General features: G+C 47.1%; 1 long non-coding RNA gene across 1 annotated transcript in view; it reads right to left on the bottom strand.

Moving 5' to 3' along the window:
* Positions 1-9,530, bottom strand: part of LOC143122924 (uncharacterized) — a 63,955-nt gene extending 54,425 nt beyond the window's left edge. Inside the window, exon 1 of the long non-coding RNA XR_012986772.1 lies at positions 9,195-9,530. This is a non-coding gene — a long non-coding RNA (uncharacterized LOC143122924). The remainder of the gene's footprint in view (positions 1-9,194) is intronic.
* Between the last annotated feature and the right edge of the window lie 6,077 nt (positions 9,531-15,607).

Below are 15,607 nucleotides of genomic sequence, written 5' to 3' on the forward strand. Positions count from 1 at the left end.
TTGCAGTTTGAGACAGCAGCGTTCTTGCCAACGGCAGTTTCTCTCGGAACAGCTCAGGAGTCTAGTTATTTACCTATTGCTCTATTGGTCTACCCAGTATTTCTGACTTACAGTAAAATGTACAGTAAAATATATAATTCACCAGCTTGTTTAAGTTTGTTTCTCAATGATTTTTTTTATTAGGCTAAATATTAATAACAATATATTCACTTGCCGATGGCGGGAACAACGTTTGAAGTTCGCAGTTTAAGTGACAGTTATGATTAACGTTAGTTGTGAAGCCTGTAGCCTACCGTTTATAGCCTAAACATGGATCGGATTGTAGCAGCAATTATGATAGGTAGGCCTATTATGTATCAATGCTGCCATTTCTCTTATGTGAGTGTCACGGTTGAGCTGACGTAATGCATTGTGGAATCTTCAAGCCACCAAGTCACCACCCGATGCATCCTTGATAAAACCAACGATTCGAGAACACTTCCGGGAATGTTATGCGTACTTGAATAAATGCGAACTTGTGAATTGGAACAGTACTTCGGCAGTGATTGATGACGTTTCAGAACGATTTTCAAGTTCATGAGAACACAAGTATAGAAAAGAACGCATATTGAGAAAAGCCCACAGGGCACAACTCCATGTGTTCTAGAATGACACTGTAACTCCATGTGTTCTAGAATGAGACTGTAACTCCATGTGTTCTAGAGTGAGTGAAACTGTTGTTTCTGTGTGATTCTGTAAGTGGTTCTCATGTGTTTTAGAGGAATAATGTAACTCCATGTGTCTCAGTGTTTTTGAACTCCCGCTGATCCCACTGAGGTTCTCTCGTCTCTCACCTAAAATGGCCACTTTAGCGTATGCCATCTCTCATAACCTGTGATATGCACACACGTTCCATCTGCTACGTCCCAGCGGCCATCTGGACCAATCAACTAACTGGCTGCCCCTAACAGGCCGCATTATTAGATCATTAGACAGACAAACGGACAGACGCACACAGATGGATAGGTGGATAGACTGGCAGCATAATGATATAGAGCGATTCATACTCGTTCTGTCATTAATTAATGTCAGTGTCTACGTGGTTGCCTTGGTTACTCTCTACTCAGTCCAGAGTGGGCCAGCATGTCTCAACCTCCATCTCTCCTCTCAACATCCTCTCCTCTCCTCACCCTTCCTGTAGTGAGGCACAGACGAGTGGAAGGGGTCATTGGGCAGGCTCTACTGTAGGAGGATAATGAAGCCTGTTTTTTTTTTTTATGAGCAGTGCGGTGTTTGCGGTCGGAAACAACGCCAGGCCTTCGGCCCCCTACAGCTAGGTGCCAGGCGTAATGCTATTGTAATGCTATTGTACCGTCTGAAAACAATCTTATCAGTTTTAAGCCGGTCAGGATTACAGAGCAGATCTGAGTCCACCTGCAGGGCGAGACTCACTGCTGATAATGTTAGGCAGTTTTAATTAAAGGACCTCAAAGCTGGTCGACGCTAAGCGGATAACGTTTCCAGGTGATGGAGAGAGAGCCAAGAGCCGCACTTCAGCAAGAGGTGAAGCAGAACAGAGGAATGCTCCGCAGCTTTAGGAAACAGCAGGGCAACCTCCGGGGGCTATATGAACTTTACACAATACAACAAACAGGGCAAATATTCCAAAAGGTGAATGCCAACATACACACACACAAACACAGACACACACACACACACACACACACACACACACACACACACACACTCTTTGGAGAAAACAAATGTCCAAATGTCCAAAACTAGGCATTGGGAGAGCTTTTTTTACAGCAGAACAGCTATCTGTGTTTGCATTTCACAAACACGTGCACATAAACACACACACACACATACACACGCACGCACACTCACACTCACACACACACACACACACACACACTGACTAAATTGGGACTCCCTACTGACTGATCCCCAAGGCTAAATGAGGCTGATGTAACATCGCTGGTCTAGCGTGACCAACGGAGGCCCTACACAGCTCTCTCTCCCTGTCCTACTCTTCCTCCTCTTCCTCAGACTCTCCCTTCAGAGCTCCTTCTCCCTGTCCTACTCTTCCTCCTCCTCTTCCTCAGACTCTCCCTTCAGAGCTCTCTCTCCCTGTCCTACTTTTCCTCCTCCTCTTCCTACTCTTCCTCCTCCTCTTCCTCCGACTGTCCCTTCAGAGCTCCTTCTCCCTGTCCTACTCTTCCTTTCCTCCTCTTCCTCCTCCTCTTCCTCAGACTCTCCCTTCAGAGCTCCTTCTCCCCGTCCTCCTCCTCAGACTCTCCTCTACTGCACAGGAATCCTGACCAAAGGGAATATCATGCACTTCCTCTCATTAATAACAAATGCAGTCGTTTTTCTTCTCCGCGTTCGGGTATGGTCTTCTGAGACTGCTCGACAAAGCACTACTGTTAAGGAGAGTTATGGCCACTATAACACAGGCAGCCAGGTGCTGCTCACCCTGAACCCAATGCTCTGTGAGAGCCTGGAGGGGATGGGCTGTCTTTAGAGACTAGTGTGCCAGGCTGTCTTTAGAGACTGGTGTGCCAGGCTGTCTTTAGAGACTAGTGTGCCAGGCTGTCTTTAGAGACTAGTGTGCCAGGCTGTCTTTAGAGACTAGCGTGCCAGGCTGTCTTTAGAGACTAGTGTGGCTGGGCTGTCTTTAGAGACTAGTGTGCCAGGCTGTCTTTAGAGACTAGTGTGCCAGGCTGTCTTTAGAGACCGGTGTGCCAGGCTGTCTTTAGAGACTAGTGTGGATGGGCTTTCTTTAGAGACTGGTGTGCCGGGCTGTCTGTAGACGTAATGGCAGTTAGCCTCTAATGGACCGTGAAGCTACAGACCTGGCTAGTGTCAGGGCCGGGTCTCGCTGGGCGTGCAAACATGCCACCATGGGACTAACAGAGCACCCAGACGCCCAGCGCTGCCCAATCAGCCTTGGCAGCGTCGCCAGCGCACCAGTCCGATCCAGTTAGTGCTGGGGAGAAAATATGCAAATACGATTACAGCAGCAACCACTTTAGAGCCAACGAATAGGTACGCACTCTATCTACCCTGACAGGACATCTCTGTTCTTCCTCTACGCACTCTATCTACCCCGACAGGACATCTCTGTTCTTCGAATGTGCAATACACCAACTGCTACCGGCTCTATTAAACACAGCTCAACTTGACAGAACTGGCCTTACGTAGCACACAGACATAAAACAACAAAAGAAAAACACACACACACACACAAACAAAACAGAAAGACGCAAAGAAACTAACCGAAAGGGAAGTGAAGGCCAGTGTGTAAGTGAAACTCTCGCTAAAAGTACTCGTGTCTGCGCTGAGGTAAGGAGTGGTGAGAGTGCCTGTGAGTGTGTCTGGCCAACCCTGGAGTTATGATTTATTCATCCCAACCTGCTTCCATTTAATGGAAATATGAAAGCCCCCATTGATTATTGTTTGGGGATCAGGACTTAATAGATTAAAAGCCAGCAGAAGGCCTTGGAAGGGAGAGAGAGAGGCAGAGACCAACAAATGCACTCGTAAACACACACACACACACACACACACACACACACACACACACACACACAAACACACACACAAACACACACACACAAACACACATACACACACACACACACACACACATGATGCCACTCTGGCATGATGCCACTCTGGTATGTTCATTCAAATGCGCACACACACAGACACACACACACAGACACACACACACAGACACCGACACCATGATGCCAGTCTGGCCTGCCGGTTGTTATTCCTGTCATACTGCCTCGGTGTCCAAGGCACCTGCGCCGGGCAAGGCCGATGACAAATGGAGGTGAGCACAACCATCAGCTCCTTGACCTTTCCAAGACGCTCCGCTAACCGCTCCACACACACCTGATCCTCGCCGCTTTAGAGCTCAAACTCAGGGGGAAAAACTACACTACCCAGCCTGCCTACTAATGTGGCGCTGCGTTGCGTTGTGCTGACCTCACAACACACACCGGCATGGTGTGTATCCGGCATGGCCACTGCACAGAAAATAATGGCTGCCTCTCAACAGCAGAGAAAATATTAATTGGGGCTGATTATCCCGAAAGCACAGCCGGTCTATGAAACTTCCATTCTAAATGTAAAAACTCTAAGTTGCTAAGTCTGTTTGGATGATAATGACACAGCACACTCACTGCCCCCTCCTCCTCCTCCTCGCCTGGGTAATGTAATAGGGCCATCTTTTAGTTAAGCACTCTCATGCCGTCAGAGGAGAATCATGAGAGCTGGCCGAAGATAGCGAAAAGTAGCGAGCAACAGCAGCAGCGCAACACAAACAGTCTGGAGCACAAAGGGTGTTTACAAACACGGATCGGTGAAGTAGGCCTCTGTTGTGTCTGTCACCTCACCGCTGAACTCTTGACCCTGAGCTGTGTGCAGCGCCGGCTTTCTTGTGTCTTATGCACCGAGATCTGGCAGCCACATTAAAGCAAAACACACAAACACACAGCTTTTTTTGGTATGACAGGTGGGAGGAAAGGAGTGTGTATGTGTGTGTGTGTGTGTGTAGGACTGTGGGCGAATGTTTGGATTCAGAACTCACTGTATAAAGCAGGAATAAGTATGCCATCTGCTCGGCCAGCAGAAAACAAAAGGACAGAATTAGCTCCACACACTCCATGCAAAGTTATGTGCATATCAGCATATGTGTACAGTGTGTCGCACAATCCAGGTGGCATTTATCAGTTAATAATATGGAGACTTTGTTAGAGTCTGTTGTATTTCATTCGTCAGATTGGATGGATTTACATATGACCGGTGTAGTATTTTTAGCCATTAGTTGTGAGCCTCTAGATCAAACCCTGCAGGATACCAGTGTCCATTAGAATGCAAATATGTTAGCGTTCACACAATTAAAGATGCAATGAACAGCGGCAACGCACCCCCCAAGAGACAACTGCACGGCACGCCCAGATGTTCAGAAGGGGTCCATTCTAATGCTGAGCAATCCAGCTGCTACGTGACCTCCCTGATAAGGGGTCAACGGCGATGCCTGTAGTCTCATGTCCTCGCCGACAGCAGAGAGCTCTACGGAAGATTGAAAACAGCACCCGAAAGGAATCTGTGTAACTGGCTGGGGACTAATTAGCGCACAGGGATGAGGGGGACAAATCTTCACCTGTCTTCCTGGAGGAATGGGGCTGCATATTCATAACGTGCAGGGAGGCAGCGCTTTGATCCACCTCATGACTGACTGACAAGCATTCCCATGAGGATGAGGATGGTAGAGCGCTTCGTTGAGGGTACGGGGGATTTTGGGGGGGGGGGGGTATGCTGCCTTCTCTCTGCATTTGCTGGAGAGGTGATAACCTACTTGCAGAGGTATGCATTCCCTCTCTCTCTCTCAAGTCTCTCAGCAAGTCGCTCACTCTCTCTCTCTTTCTTTCTCTCTCTCTCTCTTTCTTTCTCTCTCTCTATCTTTCTCTCTCTCTCTCTCTCTCTGTGTGTGCATGCATGTGTTCGGGTATAGAAGAGAAGCTTGCTACCAGTCACAATGCCCGATAAATCATGCATGAATTCTTTATCGCAGCAAAAGAAGCTTTGATAACGCTCTAGCCTAAACCAAAGGCTGTGCTGCTGGAAATGTCAACGGCACGGCACACCACACCACACGTCACCTGATGCTCATTCATTATACAGCCCCCCCCTCAGCCCACACTCATCAGATGGATCAGCACGTCGAGGCGCCACCTGAAAGGGACAAGACACTGCACAGACACATTTGATTCAGTGGGATTTGTCGGATAAGCATGCAATAAAACGCTCCTCTCTCTCCCTATCAGGCTCTCCCTGGGGAGGGGAGGGGAGGGGAGAGAGCTCTGGTGAATGCCAACTCAAGACTAAAGCCAAAAACCCCATTCATTCTCCTTTCAGCCCCAAACCCGTCCCTAACCATCACCGCGTGTGTGTGTGTGTGTGTGTGTGTGTGTGTGTGAGAGAGAGAGAGAGAGAGACAGAGTAAAAGACAGATAGAGAGTGTGTATTTGTGTGTGTGTGTGTGTCTGTGAGAGAGAGAGGAAGAGAAAAACACTGTGTGTGTGTGTGTGTGGGGGGGATCGTGGGTATTTGTCCTGTGATGGGAGCAGTGTGATTTGGCTGTCAGGCTTAGGGCCTTTGGCTGCTCAGACAGTGTGAATCCTCTCTGCTCCTCTTTATCTGCTTTGGTTTCAGTGGCACACAGGGGTGCCAGAGAGAGAAAGGGAGAGAGAGAGAGAGAGAGAGAGAGGGAGAGAAAGGGAGAAGCATATGGACAGAGAGAGAGAGAGAGAAAAGGGTCAGAGTCTTAGCACCAGCTTCTAATTTGTTGAGTGTGTATGTGTGTGTGTGTGTGTTTGTGTGAGTGTGTGTGTGTGTGTGTGTGTGTGTGTGTGTGTGTGTGTAAGGGCGGGAGCATCGGTGCACCCTCTGTCTCTCTCTGATCAACCTAAATTTGGACATCTGTTTAAGGATGTTTATCCAAGGGGTAAGTATGTTAAGGGAAATATTATGCTAGTATTATTTTACTTGTCTTGTGTTTGAAGCATAAACACAGTTTCCAGGCGGAGACGAGGAGACGGAGCGAACGGTGCACGCAGCAGCACAGGGGGGCCTCGATCACACCCTCAAACAGAAACAGGAGAGCAGGGGAGAGGTGGAAAGAAAAAGATGCGTCCCTGCCGAGATTTGAAACCAGACCCCTCACCCCCCCCCCCTCCCCACACACCCCTCCACACACACATACACACACACACACGCACACACTCGGGCTCTGGTCGAGTCAATATGGGGCTGCTCCTCCAGACCTTGCTAATGTGCTTGCTGATACAAGTGCGTTAATTAGTGGGGGGCATCTGGATAGCGAACCTCTCCGCCCGGCCCTCGCCTCGTTTATTGAGTTCTCAGCGAATTATTTATGTCCTTATGTACTGTTGTGGCTGACACATGTTGCCCTCCCCCCCCCCCCCCTCCTCTCTCTCTCCCACCTCCCTCCCCTTTTATATGGGCACGGCCCAGAAAGCAGAACCAGCTGTGAAGACAGAGCCCTTCTCACAGGACAGCCATTGCCCTGGAGGTGGTGCGCTAAGTCCCCATTTGAAGGATTTACAGATTAAAATGCAGGCCCAGAGAAAGAGCACCCCGCCGCACACACACACACACACACACACACACACAGACACACACACCTCCCCTTCCTCATTTAGAAAAGAAGACAAAAAGGTGGGAAACTGAGAGCCTCTTCTATGCAATGCCTGCAACAAGCCATGAAAGTAGAATTGATTAAGGCACAGACAAGCATTAGTTGAGCAGGGCTGAGGCATGGAGGAAGACAAGCTGAATTCCCCTTTATCTCCCTTTTTCCCTCTCTTTTTCTCTCCCTCTCCTTTTCTCTCCCTCTCTCCTTCCCTCTCTCTCACTCACGTCTCTATCTGTCTCTCCTTCCACCTCTCTTTTTATTTCCCCCTCTCTCTCCCTCTTTTTATCTCTCCCTCTCTTTTTCTTTCCCTCTCTCTCTCTCTCACTCACGTCTCTCTGTCTCTCCTTCCACCTCTCTTTTTATTTCCCCCTCTCTCCCTCTTTTTATCTCTCCCTCTTTTTCTTTCCCTCTCTCTCTCTCTCTCCCCCCCCCCCCCCTCTCTGTTGCTGCTTTGATGCTAATGTGTGTGTGTGTGTGTGGGGGGGGGGGATGCACAGTCGAGCCCCTCTGACTGCAGCTCAGGGACCCCCACTCCACAGCAGAAGCCCTTTTACCTTCCTGCACCGTGCGGAGCGACCGAGCACTCCGACAGCAAGACACCACCGGGACCACACTGACAACTCCACACACACACACACACACACACATAACATACGTCATATACACAAGCATGTAGATACACAAAGCCAAGAAAGATGGAAGAAAGAAAGAAAGATAGATAGATAGAAAGAAAAGTGCATGAAAAGTGAATGACAGAGTGAAAGAAAAAGAGAGCGTGAAGAAGAGAGAGAAAAAAGACAGGGAGAGAGAGAGAGGGAGAGAGAGAGAGAGAGAGAGAGAGAGAGAGAGAGAGTGCCAATGTGTAATCTTCATAAACTAGAAACAAGTGACAGTGCAACACACCTGACACAGCCTAACACAACACTACACAAACCAGCACAACAGAACACAACACAACACAAACCAGGACAACACAACACAACACAACACAACACAACACAAACCAGGACAACACAACACAACAAAACAAAACACAACACAACACAACACAACCCATCCCCACCAGGCAGCGGCAGAGAAAAAGGCACAAAAGCCATCGGGGGCAGGAGGAGAGAAGAGAAAAGGGATTTCCGCTAAAACTAATCAATCAGGGATTGATAATAGGTTCCATGCAGGCGCGTTGACACAGGGGTCAACTCTTCCCTGACCCCAGGACTCCGGGGCTCCGCTTGAAGAAAGGCTCGGAGGGCGGTGGCCTGAGCTAATTGTCCTGCCAGTGGCAGTGCTTTCAATGGCTCCCACTTTCACTCTCATTCTCGGCTTTCTCCTCCCGGCTGCCCGGCCCCCACCTCCAACCTCCTCAGCTCCGTCGCCGCCACCTCTCCCCTTTCACCTCCTATTAGCATACGGCTACTTTGTTGCGGCATTCCTGGGGCCAAAGGCAAGAATCGCATTTTTGGGATGGCAAAGCGTCTGCACCTTGGCAGCCCCCCCCCCCCTCCACCCGACCCCCCAACCTAAGCAGCACGTGCATCTCGCCTTGCCTTGCCTCGCCGAGGCTGTGCAACTCACACACACACACACACACACAAGCGCACACACACCACACATGCAGCTGAATAAAATAATCACCCAGGCTTCGGACGGGCGAGCGGCTCGGAGAGCGAGAGAGCGAGAGCAGAACAACGCCGCTGTGTCAGAGACGGAGCAAAACAACCGACGACCGCTGAAAATAATCCAATGACACGCGGAGCAGCGAGAGAGGAAGATAGAGTGAGGGGACAGAGAAAGAGTAGACTCCCAACAACGTTGCAAAACGAAAAAACGAAAACGAAACGAAAAAAAAAAACAGTCATCAGCTCATCACCTTGTGTGAAAAGTCAGCTCCTACATGATGTTAAACCTGTAAAAAAAGACATCTCCTGCAGCAGCAGAGGAAGTAAAGGCAGGAGGAAAGGAGAAGAAAAATCAGGGTACTCACTTAAAAGCTTTTCCTTGCTCCTCTTTCTCACACACTCTCTCTTCCCCACTGTGTGTGTGTGTGTGTGTCCTCTCCAGGAGCAGTCAGTGCGTGTGTGTGCACGCGTCTCTCTCTGTGCCTCTCTGTGCGCACTGTCTGTGTGCGTGTCTCTGTCTATATATGTGCTCGTGCGAGCACGCGCGTGTGTGTGTGTGTGTGTACTCTCCGGCGCGTGTGTGCGTATACGGCTGTGTGTGTGTGTGTGTGAGAGAGTCGTGCTGGCTGACGGGCTGTCGGTGTGTGTGTGAGAGCGTGCGTGTGCTGCTGCTGCTTGCTTGCTGCGCCTGGAGCTGTGGCTAGGCTCCCTATGCTGTGGCTGGGGAGGACCTGAGCACTTTTAAACTGGCTCGGGCTGCCCATGTGACTCCAGCAGCCAGCCAGTCAGGCAAGCACCAGTCACACACACACACACACACACACACACACACACACACAGGCAGCAGCGGCAGTGGCAGGAGCAGCAGGAGCAGACACGCTCTCCAGCCCAGCCTGCACACAGTGCTCCCCCTAGCCTCAGCACAGGGAAGTGTAGCCATCAGCACACACACACACACACACACACACACAGACACACCTACACAAAGAGACACCTGAGGAAGATATGTACAGGCACGTCACACATGATCATGATTTTTGATTTTTTACTTGAATAGCTGCATTATTTTTATTTAATCAATTTGTTTTCCTTTGGTTTTGTATGTCTTTTTTGCAAGTGTGAGAATGTGTACATGGGGAAGTGTTAGAAATTGAGCTGTTGCTCAGAACTGTTAAGCAGAGCTGCTCACACACCACATGTCTTTAAAATGGTCTTACCCATTCCCCTCATTCACAGTCCAACAGTGTTTTCAGAAGACAACGGGCCTCATTCACCAACTGTTCTGACGAAGAAATTTGTTCTTAAAACCCACTTACGCAGTTTTTACGAAGACTATGGTATTCACCAATGTCGTCTTGTTAGGTAAGAACAGAATCTACGAACACTCAAGAGCACTCCAACGCACATTTGAGAACGGACTTGTTTGTGCAAAATCAATGGTTATTGCATTTTCATCATATCTGCAGGTGTAAAATACACTGCTCAAAATAAATAAGGGAACACTTTTCATAGGAGTATAGCATCAAGTCTATCAAACTTGTAAGCTATCGGTCTGGCCAGTTACGTAACAGAGGTGGTTGTGAATCAGTTTCACCTGCTTTGGTGTCATCAAAGTTAACAACAGGTGCACTAGAGGGGCAACGATGAGACAACCCCCAAAACAGGAATGGTTTTACAGGTGGTGGCAACTGATAATTTCCATCTTTATCCTTCTTGAGTGATTTTTCACAAGTTTTGCATTTGGGTAGGGTCAGTGTCACTACTGGTAGCATAAGCCAGTACCTGGAGCCTACAAAGGTTGCACAAGTAGTTCAACTTCTCCAGAATGGCACACCAATACGTTCCATTGCGAAGACTTCTGTGTCTCCCAGCGCAGTCTCAAGATCCTGTACACAGCAGCAGGACCATAATCTGCTCCTTTGTGCAAGGAGGAACAGTAGGAGCCCTGCCAAAGCCCTACAAAATGACCTCCAGAAGGTCGCTGGTGTGAATATCTCTGACCACACTGTCAGAAACAGACTTCATGAGGGTGGCCTGAGGGCCCGATGGCCTCTAGAGGGACCTGTGCTCACTGCCCAGCACTGTGGACCTCAATTGCCATAGAATACAAAATTAGCAGGTCCGCCATTGGCGCCCAGTGCTTTTCACAGATGAGAGCAGGTTCACCCTGAGCACATGTGACAGACGTGAAAGGGTCTGGACATGTTGTGGAGAACGTTATGCTGCCTGCAACATCATTCAGCATGACCGATTTGGTGGTGGGTCAGTGATGGTCTGGGGAGGCATACCCTTGGAGGGACGCACAGACCTCTATGGGCAAGACAATGGCACCCTCACTGCTCTTAGGTATCGGGATGAATCTTCAGACACAGGGTTCCCCCTGGTGCACAACAATGGCCGGCCATATGTGGTGAGAGTGTGCAGGCAGTTCCTGGAGGATGAAGGAATTGATACCATTCACTGTACCCCACACTCCCCTGACTTAAATCCAGTAAAACACCTCTTGGACATTGTGTTTTGGTCCATCCAACACCGGCAGGTTGCACCACAGACTGTCAAGGAGCTCAATGATGGCCGTGTCAACATCTGGGAGCAGACCCCCAGGACACCATCCGCCATCTCATTGTCAAGCATGTGGGGTGCATATCAGTATATCCAGCATGAGTTTTTTTCCCATTGAGATCTGATGTGTTTTCAAAGTGTTCCTTTAATTTTTTTGAGCAGTGTATAATAGAATTTAAATGACAACTATATATTTTATCATTTAGGATATTTTTGAATGAAAATATTATTTAAAAAAATATATTAATATTAAATTATTTTTAAGAAAATAAATTGGACTATTTTACAAAGCATTAATGCATTTCAGAATAAATAATAAACACAACAAATAGCTATACTAAATATAACGACTCATTTACTGTTCAATTCCTGCAGCAGTGCTTTCACCTCAAAGCATGTGTCATATACGGTAATCAAAATGTCTTGCTCATATAGTTTATATGGTACATAAACGCTGGTGCCTCAGCCTCAATTTGTGTGCACACGGCCCTGCAGTATCATGCTCTTTTATGGTAATTGACAGGACGTTGGCAATTGGCACGCCCTGTCAACTTAAGAAGAAATGGGATTCAGCATGATAAGAACAAAACTGCTTTAAGCTTTAAACCATTGTGTTCACAATTCTTAGGAAGATCTTGGTGAATGAGGCCCAATGAATCTGAATCAGAGACCAGGTTAGAACATCTTACCTGAGCTGAGGAGAGACAGACTGTCTGACAGACTGAAAAATCTGAAAAACTGTTGGACTGTGAATGAGGGGAGTGTGTAAGACAATTTTAAAGACATGTTGTGTTGTGTGTGAGCAGTTCGGCTTGTAAGCAGCGCACTGGGGTGTCAAACACATCAAAGGCAGAGCAACTGCTCAATCTCTAACACTCCCCCATGTACACACACACTCACACACATCAGAGCTGTCACACCACAACGGGAGGTGCTGTGCATGTGTGTGTTTGTGTGCAGGGTTTCCGTTGTCCGGTAATTACCGGACATTGGCCGGAAATTACCGGACATTGGCGGGAAAAAAAATGAAATGTCCGACAAAATTAAATCTCTCCGGTCAAATTGTCCGATTGAAATTGGCTAATAATCCCGTCCCCTTAACGCAATCTGAATTTGAGAATAAGCCTTAATATGTAAGCCTATATTATACGTCCTCTGGCTATGTTTTTAAATGAACAGGCTCTACCGTTTGAAAAGCTATTAAACAACACACATAGCCTGCTGCATTTCAAATAGGAAGCGCACACTTAAAACGTCCATGTTAAACAACGAACAAATGAGTGAGGCGGTTCAAACATGGCCAGGCCAAGGCAGAGCCTTAATAGTTTTTTCAGAGGCCAGAGGTGATGGATGATGATAAATTGGTAACGTCTTAAGACTCAGATGTCCGGTCAACTCCACCACCACCAGATAAAAAGCAGAAGTGTCGGGCGTATCTGTCTGAATCAGTGACATTGGAAGTGGAGTTGCGGGGGGTGTGGCCGCTCCAAGACACTGTCATTCTCCGTGTACACTGGACATGCAAAGTGTTCTTTACCCAAAGCATACAGTAGGCCTAAGCGTTCTCTGTCTATGATCTGCAGGGTTAGGGCCTCCTCGACGAGGCGATTACTGGTCCGCGGATAATTTCTGACACAATTAAACGGTATCATTGAACCGCGGCCGAAAGAAAAAAAAACTAAACATTTCCCAGAATAGGAAACATTTCTTTATTTATTGTTATCAAATAATAAAGAGGCATAGCATTAGGGAGTAGTGGTGTGAGCGCTCATTCTTGTGTGTGCACATCTGTGTAAGTTAAACAGTCACCACTGGAGATAACATGGGTAGCAGCAACAAACAACGTAGCCTTTTTAAAACAACGAACGAAGCTGACTCTTGCTGTCCATGAAAAGATACTGGCTAGATCTTGTTAGGCATGTTTAAGTTGGGCTAATGAACATGTTGCATTCTATACAGCCTGATTATGTCATTCTTAAAGCTACATAGCCTGTCTCCAGTTTTCCTAAATTTGACTAATTAAGAAGGGAAATAGGATATTTTACCGGCATATCATCAAAATGTCCGGAAAACGAAACATCTGCCGGTCATTTTGACCGGCACCATTTTTTTCTAGCGGAAACTCTGTTTGTGTGTGTGTATATCTGTGTATTTGCATCCTCCTTTGGAGAGATAGAGATAGAGAGAGAGAGAAAGAGAGAGAGAGTGTGTGTGTGTGATGGCAAAAATTGTCCGAAATAAATACTGGTGATGTGTGTACATTTACAAATCAATCCCCAGCTTAGTGAGCCCTGTGTTAAATATGAGAAGTGGGTCTCCTATCACACACACACACACAAACACACACCAGCCACAGGAGAGGGGACAGCACTGGGCTCACCATGATGTGTGTGTCTGTGTGTGAATGTGTGTGTGTACAGGTGAGTCTCAAAAATTTGAATATTGTGGAAAAGTTAATTTTCCCCCCTAACTTATTTCAAAAGGAGAATCTTTTATCCATTCTAGATTCATTACATATACAGTAGAGTGATATATTTCAAGCCATTTTTTGTTTTAGTGTTGATGATTATTGCATACAGTTCATGAATATCAAAAATCAGTTTCTCAAAATATTCGAATAAAGATGTTATAATACAGAAATGTTGGTTTCCTGAGCCTTTAATCTCTTTGTCTGGTTCAGTAAACACAATCACGGGAAAGACTGCTGACTTGCCCTGCGATCAGGTTGTCCATTGTGACAACCCGTAACTTGTGAAATGACGTCAAGACTGATGCTGCTTTCGAGATGTCTCGTAAATGTCTCGTAAATCCGCCGCCCGAGTTGGAAATTGTAAATTACCCAGCTTTCTTGTGGCATTTTGGGCAGGTACGCCCACTTTACCTCGGAGTACTTGAGGGTACCCCGAGGTGGACGTACGACCTTACAACAAACATGGCTGCGCCCATAGTTGAGATGAGATGACATTTTTTTGCATATGTACTGTGTTGGTCATGTTAAAGTTGATGTAATGCTCTTACACACTAGATTACATTGCTGCTTCAATCCGGTCACCAATTCATGCATTGCACGGTCTTGCTGTGCCTGCAATACAATGTAACAATTTGTTTTCCAGCCGTTTAGCTAGAGGCTACATGTAGCAATACAATGACTAGCCTCCTGCTAATGCCCCTCGTGGCTCGAGAGAAAGGCGTTCCTAAAGCCACTCATTGGTACATGTTGTACGGGTGAGTGTACAATGATTTACGAGACATCTCGAAAGCAGCATGAGCTATATGCGTTTCGGTTTGCGTTTACGTTTATCACAACACAATGAGTCAGACAGCATGGTATCCACCTCGAGTAACGTAGCGTTGTCTAGCATTTGTTTTTAGCAACACAGCAACATTGCTAGCCACTTTTACCCAAACCAACGGATAAACAACACATTCCACAATATTCCACGAACAACAAGACAACATAACACATACCCTTGAGGCATTGGAATGTGTATGAGTTATTGAAATGGACATTCTAATTTTGCTAAGCAGTAAAAAGATGAGTAAAATAGCACAGCTACTTAACAAAAAAGAACACAGGGCGCAGCCATCTTTGTTTTCAAGTCGTAAGAACTCTCCGTTGAACTTGGGGGTCCTCTGGTTTGTACGAGATTGCCTCTCATCAGACAACTTGAAAAGGGCGTGTCGTTGCGTAATTTTGTGTAACTTTTTTCAGACAATTTACTATGAGTAGGGTATACAATAGGATCACAGGATTGATAGTTGTCCAGAAGACACTCATTGACATCCTCTACAAGGAGGGTAAGCCACAGAAGGTCATTACTGAAAGGGCAGGGTGTTCACAGCAAAGCATATTCATGGGAAGGGAAAAGTGTGGTAGGAAAAGGTGTGCAAGCAACAAGGATGACCATAGCCTTGAGAGAATTGTCAAGCAAAGCCAATTCAAGAAGTTGGGGAAACTCACAAGGAGTGGAGTGAGGCTGGAGTCTGCATCAAGATCCACCACGCACAGATGTGTCTACAAGTGGCACATTCCTAGTATCAAACCACTCCTGAATCAGAAACAAGGTTAGAGCAACTTACCTGGGCTAAGGAGAGACAGACTTGTCACTTGCTCAGTGGTTCAAATTCCTCTTTTCACATTAAAACAAATGCTGCATTTACTTTGGATATCAGGGTCCAATCAAGGTCCCACGAGTGGAGAGGCACAGAATCCAAG

This window comes from Alosa pseudoharengus, unplaced genomic scaffold (genome assembly GCF_046254945.1).
Source record: "Alosa pseudoharengus isolate Yale_2024_CS ecotype anadromous, Long Island Sound unplaced genomic scaffold, YU_APseudo_1.1 YU_APseudo_1.1_scf_14, whole genome shotgun sequence".
Classification (NCBI taxonomy): domain Eukaryota; kingdom Metazoa; phylum Chordata; class Actinopteri; order Clupeiformes; family Clupeidae; genus Alosa; species Alosa pseudoharengus.